General features: G+C 47.2%; 1 long non-coding RNA gene across 2 annotated transcripts in view; it reads right to left on the bottom strand.

Moving 5' to 3' along the window:
• LOC133271041 (uncharacterized) overlaps positions 1 to 12128 on the bottom strand; it is a 48813-nt gene extending 36685 nt beyond the window's left edge. The window contains exon 1 of one of the 2 annotated variants that reach the window (XR_009743993.1): positions 11994 to 12128. This is a non-coding gene — a long non-coding RNA (uncharacterized LOC133271041). The remainder of the gene's footprint in view (positions 1 to 11993) is intronic. The other variant, XR_009743992.1, reaches the window with a different exon arrangement.
• Positions 12129 to 14106: the final 1978 nt, after the last annotated feature.

Genomic DNA, 14106 nt, shown 5'->3' with positions numbered 1-14106 from the left:
TTTTCTAGCCCTGGAATAATCAGAGGCTTCCTCAGATGTGCTGCAGCTGCCAGAGAGTACTTTCCATGGGCTGTGTCCAGTTCCAGGAGGCTTTTATTGGGAGGGAGCTGCATTAAGCCCAGTTTGGCCAGCTGGCATAGAGAACTTCGCATTGCAGACACCGCATGGGCACCTGTCAGTGAAATGCTCTGTGTGTGCTGCCACGTACCACCTCCTGGATCTGGCCTTTTGCAAAGGGTACAGACAGCAGTGTCCCCATGCCCAGAGCAGAGGTTCTGCTCTCCTTTATGGGTCAGGTCTGCACAGACCTACGTAATCACTTCAGCTGCTGCTGTTGCCACAGCCTCAACTAAAGATGTCAGCAATGCCAGCAAACACAGTTTTATCATTGTGGAGAGATGGTTGCCTGTCACAGTGCAGCAGCACTGCTATGTTAGAGTGTTATGCTGCCGAGCTTGAGAAAAGAGAAGGAAATACCAACTTGTCCCACCTGAGTAGGAAATGATGGTGTTAAGTCTCTGCAAAGCAAAAGTCTCACCAAAATGGAAGGATGCTTTTAAACTGCAAATTTCCCTTCATCTAAACCACAGCTTAGGCTACCTAGGTGAAAAGCTGGTCTTGACAAATGTATGGGAATGAGCTAGAAGTGGCTCTGTACCAACACAAACTGTCCATGGGGCTTAATATGGCTGTAGCAGCAGCATCACTGAAGAGTGGACACTTCTCACTGGTGGGCTGAAAACACCACAATAACCACAGACAACCACAGCCACAACTAGAGCTGCAAGTCTGAATCAAGATCTCAGCCTTTGCTTTCGAATGTCTCTCTGAGCTGTTACAGACAAATCAAATGGCAGTAATAGTTTGTATTTCTATCAAAAGACAGCAAGCTTCCAGGAATGATGAGCATCTAAAGTGCTCTGCAGCCAGTGCAGACATCAAGGCAGCTATGCTAATGTATCCACACCAGTTTTCTGGCCTTCATCCTGCATCAGGCACACTCCACTTATGCCAGGGGACAAAGGGGCCTTAAGTGCCAGGTCTGCAGGGTGCTGGCACATGAAGCTGCATTCCTCACACTCTGCATGCTGTCGGAGACCTCCCAGCACTGCAGTTGGCATTAGCACTGCGGGTAGATTCAATGCTGAGAAGTTCTGCTTCCTTCCAGCTAAGCACAACTCCTGGAAAGCACCCAGGCAGAGGTCCTGTCCTTCACCTATGCCAGAACAATAACCTGCTGCAGCATGGCTCAGTGGGGGCAGATGGAAGGCTCTTCCCAAAAGCTTGAGCCCTTTGCGAGCCACAAAATGATGCCACAAATAGAAAATCACATGTGTAGTTTAAACCCCTATAGGGGTTGCTGGCCCCTGGGAGAAGGTCACATCCTTCCTGTCCCATCCTGGCACAGAGCATGTGAAGATCCACCCCCACTCCTGCTCTGCAGGGTGCTGGGAAGCTCTCCTTTCCTGGCAGATGGTGCTAATGCGGCTTGAAGCCACAAAGACATTAGGTCAGTGCAAGTGTCCAGCTTGCAGGTGGACACTTTCAGGACACCAAGATGTGATGCATTAATCAGAGACCCCCATCAGCCCTCTTTTCTGAAGTCAGTATGCATACAGGGAAACATCAGCCTTCCCTATGCACCCTGTCACACACTCTGGGGCACTCTGCCCCCCACCAATGCCCTCAAGGGCACAGACTCTGTTTAACTCCAGTGCTAGGATGCCAGATCCTGAAAGCAAAAGCCAGGACACCACCAGTTGGGTTTATCAGGGGCTGGAACACAGTGGGGACTGAAGCAGTAGACAAGGCATAGCAGAGGGGGAGAAGGACATCCCACAGCCCTTGCACCAATGGCCATGTGCTGGTTCGACAGCAGGGGATGAGTTAAATGGGGATTGAAAGGGGATTTGAAAGGGGCTGGCCAGATGTGACTCTCCCAACCTCTGCGGGCCTTCCTGGCTGGTTCAGAACACCACACCTGCATCGCTGCCAGCCAGCAGCGATGCAGCAAAACATGTGAACTAGGGCTCAGCTCCTCTCCTCCAACTGCCAGCAGAACCTAAGAGGATGTAGTGCAGGGCAGGAGGAAAGCATAGGTCTTGGCCTGCCATTGTGGACAGGATGCTTTAGAGAATGGTGCACACATTCACCCTATTTGGAAGGCTCCAGGAACATGAAAGACTGGACTATAATGTCATAAAGCAAACCAAGTTAAAACAGGCAGGGACAGAGCCACTGCATTTCTGCCCTCTAAGCCTTCCCTGACTGCCCTAGTGCTGTTTGTTCAGCCACCCAATTCAACAAGAGTTTCTAATTTTGGTGCCTAGAAACAATCACTAACATGCCTGAGCTTTCCAGTCTGCCTGATGGTGCAAAAGAGATGAATATAGCAAACAAACTACAAGTTCCAGGTCAAGGTGTTCTGGAAAAATTGTTTGAAAGATTAAGCATAAACTGATTCAGTCATAATGAGTGCTCTATTGTTTCTGCTGTTCCTTCTTACTCCAGAGCCACAAATATCCCCAAGTTCTTGGCAAAGGAAAGCAGCTATCTGGTTACAATTAGCTTCCCCAAAAGCCATTAAGAAAAATTCAAATCACCTCTGTAGACATCAGGGCAGACAAGCGCCTTCTGGTTCCAGCTCTGGCATGTTTGCTATCCCAATCCAACTGCTTTCAGAAATAATTCCTGCCTTGGAGGCAGCTAATTGACTGGAAAGGCATGTCCGTGCTTTTCCAGGCAAAGTGCAGGCTTTGGCCTAAATAGGACATCTGGACAAGGAAACACATATTTAGAGTTGCATACTCGAACTGCCACTCTCGGAAATAAGGCTCATGAGAGCAAAGTCACCCCCAGTAACCAGCTCGACCAGCAGAAGCCCTTTCCCATGCAAACAAGTTGCTGTTAAAGGGGGCAGTAGATGGTATTTACAGCCTCCATAAGTGATGCAAGATCACTTTTCAGGATCTTGCAGCTAATCTAGGTCCATAATTCTCACTTGCTCCTGGAAAACAGTGCTGGGATGACCTACTAAAGTATAAACAAAGGAAATGAGCTCCAAAGCTGGGTCTTCAAAGATTGCAGCTGGAGAAGGTACATGCTGGAGACAGTGTGGTTACAATTCTGAAACCCATGAAGGCTTCCTCATCCAAAACCCTGACCCATATGTATAATAGCTTCTAACGTACATGTAATGGCCAGAAAGGTCCTAAGCAAAGTGGAAGATGGAAAATAGTACTTTTGCCACATTATCCTCAGTAGCCCAGCAAACCTGCTGCCATACACCTGCAGGGTCATCATACCTGCTTCCACGCTCCCTCTCTGCTGCTCCTATTCAAAGCATTGAGATTGAAGAATCCTTTGAGAGAGCCTTGGCTCCTGGTCACCAGCCTGACACACACACTCTGTGCAAAAGGGTCAACACAACTCCGTGTCCTCATTCGCTTTGCACACATTTGACTGCACCATGAGAAACGAGCCAGAAATCGGACCAGAGCACAAAGAGTAGCCACACAGGCTGTTTTCTTTCAGCCAAGATAAAGCTGGAGACAAAAATGAACCTCAGAGGAAAACTAAAAATATCACTGCAAACTCGTAGCCTGGCAATACGCCTAATTGGGCATTGCCTGTATCATGAGGAGATATTCCTGTGAAAACCTGATGCTGGGAAACTCACTGGCCACTCTGTAGATGGGATCTTGCACTAACACCTGCCTCTGGAAAGCCAGGAGGGGAAATATAACAGGAAGCGGCAGGAGGTGTATAAATGTAATTTTCTCTTTCTCGGGTGGAGCATGTTGAAGAATAGCTTGCCCATGTCGAGACAGAGTGTGAAAACCTCCGTGTCAATAGATAGAACTCATGAGGCTCTTGCGCCAGTCAGGGCAAGAGGTTTTATTTCTAGACCACCAAGGGAGAAATAATTCTTTAGAAAAATCAATGAAATTTAAATGAGTACATAGGAATGGCTGTTCTAGCCCCAAAGGTCCATCTAGCCAAGCACTATACTTCCAGCACAGTATGTCTTTTATCACAAGAACATACTTGTACAGTTCCCAGGGGCACCATGAACAGGAAGAGACCTGTAGATATGTGAACTGCCACACAAGGGACTGCCATCCACTCTTATCTTCCCAGTCCCCCCTTAACCCCCCCACCATCTGACCTCAAAATTGGGCTGTTTGAATAGTTTTGCTGGCAGGTCTGACCGCCTGGCAGTCCACTGTGTACTCTGGTCCCTGACAAGCTTGGTCCCCACCCAAGGACTCAGACAGACCACATCCCCCTCAGCAGAACCAGGCAGGAGTTATGTTGACAAGGAGCTGCTCCTTGAAGGAGGGGATCCCATCCCCATCTCATGTCCGGATACAGAGGATCTTAAACTGTCTCCAGAGACCATGTGGATCATGTCAGCTGGGCTAGAAGCCTTGGTCACAATCTGCCACCCCTCCTTGAACCAGGAGTCAGAAAAAACTGTATATGCCTGGCCACGTTGAAACCAGTGAAGTGTCTGGTGTCCCATGCATTTGCAAGCAACCTAATTAAATACCAAGAGATGCTTTTCTCTGTTCACAGCTTTCATTTGCTACTCAGCGCTCAGCCATCAAGGTCTCTGGTCTCATCTCAAAACTGTCCTCAGAGCTGGTTCTGGCAGTGTCCAGCTCTGGAGTTGAATCTCTCTGACTTCATAGCGATAATCACAGATTGATGCACTCATGAAAAATAAAGCTTAAAGAAGCCTAAGGAGCTCAAGGAGCAACCAGCTGTATCACGTGCCTTTCCCATTTCTTTTTTAAGACTTTCAATAACAGCTTTCTACAACTTCCTCAAGAAACCGTTTCTCAGATCTGTGTCTTTCTGGTTTGGCTTATGCTCGTGGCATCTTCCCCTAGCCATGACAGAGAAAAAAAGCCTTTTCTTTCTCTTTTCTGTAGCTTTCACACACTTGAAGAGCTTCTCATTAATTCTCTTTTGCCTCAGTCTTCAGTAAACAATTTTATTTCCATCTCTCCTGCTAGGTCAGAATTTCTCTCCTTCTCCCTGTTCCTACTGCTGTCTTCTATTTTTACCCTAATCCAAACCTGAAATCTACAGCTGGTGCTAAGGGTAAGCTCCATTGAGCCCTTTCTACCAGCCTTCTCACAGGAGGCTTTGACCTGCAAAGACCATTCATTATTCAGAACAGTTCTTCGGCATTTCTGCTTCACTGGCACACACAACACAGCACTGATCATTTCACCTTTATAGCTCCCAGCAAAGCCTGTTAAACCTCAGCCTTGCTCACAACTACTACTTTAACATCCTGAAAGCATCCAGAGCTCCTCAAAGCCTTATGTTAAAACTGGTGACTTCTTGCTCATCCAGCCCTAACGACGCACACTTCAACTTTTAAGACTAACAATATCGCTACAAAGGAGAGGTGAGAATTTGCTTGCCCTCCTGCTCTTTAATTGCTGTCCTTGCCCCCTGCAGGTCTGTGAAGCCACCAGCCATGACAAAATCCTGCATTTCTCACGCCTGTAAATAGTTCCTTCAATTATATTTTCTTCTAAAGACTTCAAAAACTGGGCCAAAAAGAACAAGTGGGATATTTAAGAATCGGATCTGCCTTTGGCTTTTTTTGATCAAGGCAGCTTTTAATGGGCTCAGCTGTCAACATCAGGACAAACTTAATAATAAATGTCTGACATTTCAGTCATTATTCAGGGTTTTTATCCTTTCCCTCCCCCCAGTGCCTGCCTGTTTAAAGATTCACTCGCGCTGGTGTTGCCATTGTGGGCACAGGAGCTGAAACAGGAGCAAAGCTCCTTGTAAACACCCAGCAGCCTCTCCCAGTCAAGTCACACACAAAGGTCAGATGGCAGCAAGTACAGAGGAGAAGAGGATGTCCAGGGAGGGCAGTGCTATGGGAACCTGCTAATAAACCCAGTGCAGCAATCATGGCCTGCTAAAGCTTAGGCTGGCTGCCACATGAGGATTAGTGCTGGCGTGGTGCTCCATGGGAGGGTAAAGCGACAAGCTGGGCTTTGCTGGTGCAAGAGCCTTTGGCTTTCTTCTCTCTTGTGAGCTCCTACTTCACTGTACAGGCTGTTTACTGCTTCTTTTGGGCCTAAGGAGTGAGCCTGAAAATCTCAAGCTCAAGAGCTGTCTGAGAGTTAGCAGAGCCTGTCAGGGCCAGGGACCTGCAACATCACTCTGGAGTGAGATAAGGCAAGCAGGAAGGGACTGCTGCAGCCTCAGCACCTCTGCACCACGAGTCATACCTGGAGGTGTCAAACCACGGGGACAGCCAGCACTAGGCCATTAGCTTTCATAAGGCACATAATAAATGTTCAGGTTGTTTAAACTTTCCTCTCTTACTAATAAGGTCCTGGCTCAATGCGTTCTGTGTTTTGGTTTTTTTTTTTCATGTTGTATGTGGCAGCCTAATTACAGTCATTACATTGCCTCAAACTATTTAAAAGTAGTTGCTACATATAATTATGTGCATGTGAGAATAATGCCATGTCTAATACCGTGGGACTCCATCTACACTGGAGGAAGCAGTCCATGCTCTCCCACCAGATACCTAAAAAACTTGACATCACAGCTTGCACCCAGGGCACAATGCAAGTTTCCAGCAGCATACCAGATCAGTTAGTCCATCATCTCCACCCCACAATACATGTGTCATGCCCTAGGTATTTAACAAAACTAAACTAAATGTCCCTGCAGGCAATGCTAGCACGTAATTGCCCACCCCAGCGGAGCCACTGCAGGCCAATCTCCAGCAGACCTGCAGTGTGTGTGTTATCCATTCAAGAGATGGTGAAGAGCTAAATTCCTGGAAGTGTTTCTTTCATTTGGCTCATCTTGTCAATCTCACCATAGCCTAACAGGCTCCCACCTTTCCTAATGAAAAGAAAATTAAGTTGCATGTTGGTGTAGCTCGCATCCGCTGCTTCCCAGGGGAGCCCACATGGCTGGCAGCACCAGGCATTTGCAGAGACACGTTTCCCTAGGTCAGGCTGCACAGCTAGCTCGCTGTAACTTCAGCTTATTTGGCTGATCGAGATCTGAAATACCACATCAGGCTCTGGGTGTCCTTCAGTAATCACAGCACCACATCACACACCCAAGGCAAATACAGGTTTTCAGAGGGGGGTGCACAGCTTGCTTAAGGATAAGGATGATTGCATGCCCAGATCCATCCCTTTACCTCTGTGACCAAGATCTTTCTAGGATGGAGACTTAAGCACCAAGGTCAGATCCTCTTTTCATGGCCAGGAGCACAGTCCCATTATCTTCTCACTCTGCTTCTCCATGTGGTCAACCAGCTGTGGCAGAGACTCACCACCCACTCAGCTGGTTTGTTGCTGTTTGCCTTGCTGAAACTCTACCCTGTTTTGTTATGCAAAAGATTGTACAAAGAGTCCCTTCCATGCAGCAGCAACACAAACATTTCTAAATGAGACCAGCCAAACCCAGAGGCAGATACTGGTTCAGTCTATAGGGAGATGCAAATTATTCCACCGCATGCTTGACTGCCAGGAGGAGTTTTGCAAATGCTTTAATGAAGCCTGGACTGCACCAAGGCAAGGATGTCAGAAATTAATTCCTGATGTTCTCCAGTACTGAAGCAGCTCTTCATCTCTTTTTCCATCCAACTTGTTTTGTTTTGCTTCTTTTCTCTTTAGGAAACAAGTGCATAAGTGATTACATGGACAGAAACAAAACCAGTAAAAAGAGTATGAGAGAAAACGCCTTCAGCCGACTGGTGGAAGTTGAGGCAAGCAACGGTTGTAAGGAGGCAGCCGCCTTGCAAAGCCAGGACTCCCAGGGCAGAGTTTGGTCACTTAAAGATTTACCACAGCAGACTGACTTAAAAATACATAAACCAGCTGGCCCTGAAACGCCTGTGTTCCGTATCTACCCACTGCTGACAAACACCAGCCATTTTTACATAGCCTTAGGAAAGCTCATTCTCTGCAAATCATTAGTTTATGCAATTATGGTTTTCTCTGTTGAATGTGACATGTGCAAAGGTCATTGCTGGAGATGGGAAAGGAGCTTCTGTTCCCAGAACAGGCCAAATTCCACATTTGGCCAGAACAGGAGATATGCTTGTCCTTTGGCTGGCAGAACACGTGTTCTCCCACACATCACCTGCCTTTGGCTGTCTGCTTTGCTGTGGCCCCTCTCCCAACAGCCATATGCTCTCCCACTGGGCTTCACACTGGGACTTCAAGTGAGAAACGTAATGCTGTTAATAAAAGCTGCTTGCACAACTTATTCACATGCCTGGAAGGTGTGAATGGCATCTCGGCTCCAGTGGCCCAAGCATCAAGTAGCAGTCACTGGAAATGAGCAGGTCTCCCGGAACCTTAGGGGTCTTGGTAGCCTACTTTGGGACCAAAGGGTGAATGTACCATGTCCAGCTCTATCAATAGGATACTTACACCAGACTGGGATTTAAATGTTTGAAAAATCAGGACAAAGGTCCTGCTCTGGAAAAACACCAGAAACAACCGAGCAGTCAAAGATAAAAGCATAAGGACCAGTCTTTGGGATCATGTTTCTCTAGTTCATGGAAGGGCAGGTGAGAACGTGGCTGGACTCTAGGCTCAGAACACAGTGCCAAATCTTTCCTCTACATGGGACACTGAACAGGGTGAAGACCAAGCCCAAGACCAACAACCAAAGAAGAACTGAGCAGATACAGCTCCTTTAAAAGCTTTACCCAGTGCTATACTTGAAATCTGGTGCTGGCCCATTCCTTGGTGGTGTCCCACCAAGGCCATACCCCTTTTTTCTCTCATTTAGCACTGCCAACACACAAAAAACCAAGTAAACATCTTCCTGCACGGAGTGGTTTAAAGAAGCTGTGCCTAATAGACCATCTATCTCATTGCTATTTGTTTTGGCATCTTTGACTATTTTAAATCCTACTTAAAGCTGTCTAACAACCAAGATTACACCAGTCACAACTTCCATACAAACATTTCTGTTGCTATCTGTACACTGGAAACACTGTGATTTTTTTTTTCCCTCTACTTTTGCTAGTACAACACTGGCAGCAAATCACACCAAGGTAGGAGGGTGGGGTATGATGATAATTATGATGACAGAATCCACGGTATGACACCAACATCACCTGCTGGTACCAGACACTGTGGAAGCCTGTGTAGGCTTGTAACACACAGGCATACTGAGTAGGATCCACAGGTACTCAGTTTAATAGCTATCGCTCAGCGCTGCCATCCAATTCCCCTCTGAATAATCAGACAGGCTTGGCTGGTGCCAGGCATAACAGACATCGCCTCTCACATCAGACCCTGCTGAGAGCAGCTCCAGAGGGGCCGGCCTTCCTATACAAGGACAGGATTTGAGCTACGAAGCAAAGTGTCCAAAAGGATTTTGACAAAGTGACATTTAAATCAAGGTTGAAAATCCATCCAACCGTGTTGCGTGGCTGCTGCCAGTCTCTGGCTGTTTCCAGTCTCCTGGATGCATGAACAAAGCTACCCCCAGTCTCCAAAAAGAGCAAGGAGGGGTTTTGTGATGCAAAATTTAGGGCGGTGAGCCACGTGAGTTCAGTTGACATGTGTCAATGAAATCACCTCCTTGCGAGCATTCCTCTGCCTGCCTCGTGCAGCCCTTCCCAGCAACTCCCCAGCTGCACAGCTTTTCACAGGAAAGGCTGTTCTGCAAAACAGGGCTTTTGTATAGAAATGCTTTGATTTTGATGAAATCTCCAGTTTACTTCTTCAGAAGTTTGTTTGTAAAAACTGAATTTCCCCATCAGTTTTCCATTTCAAAATTATTCTGCCATGTATTTTACCAATCTTAGAAATGAAAAGATTCATCTTGGATTTAGAGTAAAACATTTAAAAAAAAAAAAAAAAGACAAAAAAAAAAAAAGCAAACACTAAAACTTCCCAGATTTCATTAAAGGAAGTAGCTACTTTGAGTCAGCATCTAGGATTCAATCTAGAATTCCTAGGAAACTCTAAAATGGGACATTTCCTGCCATTTCACATCAGGCACACTTTGACCTCCCAGACTCCCGACCACAAAGTGCTCTAGCTCCTCCCCTGTTTTACCACAATACAGTCCTCACAATTGCTCTGTTTCAGACTGTTTCCGGACACTCAAAGCATTTGCTCTGCACAGGTGTGAATGCACAGGGATGCCTTGCAGAAGATTGCCAGCAGCCATCACATAAATGCCCCTACCTCCAGGCTGACACCCTCCTAGCGAAGGAACCCAGGGGACCACTGAAGAAGGGACTGCAGAAGGAGATGCACCCAGGGCTGCCCCTAGCAGCTGCCAGATACTCACTTCCCAGCTTGTGCCACCAGCATCTGGCCTACAGCATATAGTACAGTTTCCCTAGGAATGCGTGAACCTAGCTCAAAAACCCTCAAAACCACCACGTAAGGTCTTGTTAGCTTTGCCTTTACCAACAGCACAAGTCCAGACCTCAGAAGCCAGCATGTGGCTTACAGCACACCCAGGGCCCTTTTTTCCATTTAAAAAGCTCCATCTCTTTGTGTCTCAACTTGCTTGCTTTGCTTTGTGGTGGTTGTTTTTTTCCCACCTAAAGTCAGGGCAGGAATTCTATCAATCTCCCAGCAGTTTGTTTGGTACAAAATACAGAAGGAAACATTTATTTTTCCAAACTAGTACAGCACAAAATATCTTCTCAGTTTTACAGCAGACAGTATGAGGTTAGGGTGGTTTAGACCCCTCCTTGCTCCTGGGGGCAAGGACCAAATGTCACAAATTCCCCCTGCCTGACAAATCCAGGCAGATGCTGCCAGAACCTCCACACTCACTTGGAATCATAGAATAGTTAGAGTTGGAAAGGACCTTAAGGACATCCAGTTCCAACCCCCCTGACATGGGCAGGGACACCGCACACTAAACCATGTCACCCAAGGCTCTATCCAACCCAGCCTTGAACACTGCCAGGGATGGAGCATTCACAACCTCCCTGGGCAACCCATTCCAGTGTCTCACCCCTAACAGGAAAGAATTTCCTCCTTATATCCAATCTAAACTTCCCCTGTTTAAGTTTTAACCCATTACCCCTTGTCCTATCACTACAGTCCCTGATGAAGAGTCCCTCCCCAGCATCCTTATAGACCCACCTTCAGATACTGGAAGGCTGCTATGAGGTCTCCACGCAGCCTTCTCCTCTCCAGGCTGAACAGCCCCAACTTTCTCAGCCTGTCTTCATACAGGAGGTGCTCCAGTTCCCTGAGAGCACTTCCCCAGTACAAGAAGGGTTTGGGATGTAGAGGGTTAGTAATAAGCTCTGCACCACCTCAGTCAGCGGGGAACTGCAGCCCCTCTGCACAGGATGAGAGCAACATGGCTTGCCAGGAAGTGCAGAAGCCCTCTGTGTTTCCAGATAAAGCCCATCTCTTCCAGGCACTGATGCAGTGTTTGATGAGCTCTATGAGACTTCGCCACCCCCAAAAACCACTGCTGTCCGAGAGCAGTTGGGAAGGAATACTGGGAATAATGAGCAGTCATGTCCGTCCCATTCAGCAGCGCTGTGCTGTCACCAGCACACTATGTGCCAGGAGCGTGGTCATATCCCAAAGAATGCTTCCCCTTGAGCCCCCAGAGGAAGAACTCAGCTTTTCTCTAGAAAGTGAAGTAACCCCAATACTCCTAGCCCTGCTGTCACAGGAAAGAAGTTTATTCTATGTTAGTCCTAGATGTGACTAAATCCCTGCCCAGAAGCACACTCTTCTTTGCAAACCTCCCTTGGACCCTGAGGTATACACCCACCACTCTCACCCCAAGGAGGTGCTGCAACTGAAACAACACTGTGATCTCACAGCCAGCTCGCAGGGACCAGACTACCAGTCCTGTCCCAAACCATTGCTGCCTGCCACCCACCCTGCTCCATACACAAAAATAGCTGGGCTATTCAGCCTTCAGCACAAACCAGTAGCATCACTTAGGTCAAGAGAGCAAGAACAGGTTTCCCAGCCCACCTTCCTCACTTGTAATATCCATCAATGTCAGGACTGCAGCTCAATCAGCAAAGAGCAGCTCACCAGCTTCACACCTACATCTTGCTGCAGCTTATTACCACGGAGGCCTCTGGTGTTCATCTTACCCTCCTCTACTTCCCTGTTGTGGTTTAAGCACAACCCACCCAGCCACAAAAACACTGCAGCAAACACTGTGGCCCATTCTCAAGAGCTCTTTCTTTTTTATGTATAGGGAGACTATGCCCATCAGCTCAAGACACACACAGAACAAAACCCTGCTTTGCAGTGCCTGTCCAGGGCTGTGGGAGGGACAGTTTTTATTACTTTTCCCAGCTGTAGATGTTTGGTTTATTTCCATAAGATGTTTCAATGAGGCATCTCTCAAAGCTCTCTCCTCCACAAGAATCCCACCTGCTCCTTGCTTTTATTTCTGTTAAGAAGGAAACAAGACCTGCTAACACAATCACTGTGCTTACTTGCTTTGACATCCACAGAATCAGAGGACATATGCCTGCACACAACTCCAGCACTACACAAGAGCCATTTCCAAGTCATCTGCTTGGGTGCATATTCCAAAGTATGTTTGGTTTGGGTGGTTTTTTTTTTTGAGGGGGCTTGGAGTACAGATGCTTTCAAAATATGCCCATGAATCCCTGTGGAGAAGGTTGCAGAGCAGGCTGTTCAGACACATTATAGAAACTGTAATCAAAGGTGTGGAAGAAAAGAGCCAGAATTAGGATCCTCAAGCCAAGAAATAGCAGAACCCCACAGCACTGCTGCCTCAGTCTCTGCAAAAGCTTTACAACCCACCTCGCCCTACAGTGTGGTGAATGGTGTTCATCATGCTGCCGTAAGGAGCCTATCTAATGCTGCAGCTCAGGCCAGCTTACACACAGGAAACCCAGTGTCTGTAAACAGAGCATCAGGATGAAAAATACAGCACATGATGCTCCAACACAAGGGCTGGAGCATCACAGCGTATTTCTGGTGACATGACCTCTGAACCAGGACAGGGGAACCCAGGCCTTCCCGTGGCAGATGGCTGAGGAATAGATGTTGAACAGTGATGAGCCCATGAGCACCTCCTCTGCACAGCACCGGCCACCCCTGTGCCTTCACGGTCAGGATCCTTGGTCAATAAAAGGTTAAAAATCCACTTAAAAACCCCAAATGCCTCAAGACAGAGAAAGTCTTGATGCGCAACCCTCTTGTGCAAGAAGTACTCAAGGCTAAAAAACCTGAGAAAGAACCAAACCACAAAGCAAACTACAGCAAAGCTTTCTTTTTTTTTTTTTTGCATGAGCTCCTTCAAACATTTTTATCACAGTTTCTTTTGCCCACATATTTTGAGGAAACAACTTGTGGATTCTCTCACAAGCAGGAAAGGTCCCAACAGCAGGGGTAAGCAGCTCTTCAAAGCTGCATTTTTTAATACCAGAGCTCTTGTCTATTAAACTGCCAGATTAGGCTTATTCTCAGCAACACACCTCAACCCAGTCCAGGCAGAAGCAGGTACTGCACTGAGTTCCCTGCCAGACCTGCTGCAAAAAAAAAAAAACAAGAGAAAAATGTAATTTTGCAGCTGGGACTCTTGACTGTCTCCCAAAGTAGCATTAATCCACCTTACCTTCCTAAACTCCACCAGGAAATAGCTGCGAGGAAAGGGGAGGAGGAGGAAAGAGAACCACTTATGAAGCATCAGCTGCAGTCTAATTGGAGCTATTAGCAAGCTCTTAGTGGTGTTTATTAGCCTTTACCCAACGTTGCTGAATGAAGCAATCCTGACATCAGCCTTCTGGCTTGGAAAGCTGTGTTCACAACCTCAGCTCGAGGAAAAGAAGCATTCAGAAAGGTCAAACTGGTTATAATCACAGCTGTAGCTCTTCTACCCAGCTCTGAGCTTGTTTTGAGTTCATAGAAACCAATGTCCCTTATAAGCGGAACCACCCTGCACTGGGGAGGAATAGGATCTTCCAGTCAGAAGTCCATCATGGTACTTGCTGAGATGGAGGCCTCTTGCTCTGAGTTATGGCTGTTGAGTCATTTTGATTTGATGGCATCATGCTGCCTTTGTTCTTCTGGGAGCTGGGGATTGCCAACCGCCTGCCCTGGT

This window comes from Pezoporus flaviventris, unplaced genomic scaffold, assembly GCF_033815535.1.
Source record: "Pezoporus flaviventris isolate CSIRO_AGI_PZ_B2104156 unplaced genomic scaffold, CSIRO_AGI_Pfla_v1 ptg000023l, whole genome shotgun sequence".
NCBI classification, from domain to species: Eukaryota; Metazoa; Chordata; class Aves; order Psittaciformes; family Psittacidae; genus Pezoporus; species Pezoporus flaviventris.
This window is presented reverse-complemented; position numbering and strand designations above follow the sequence as displayed.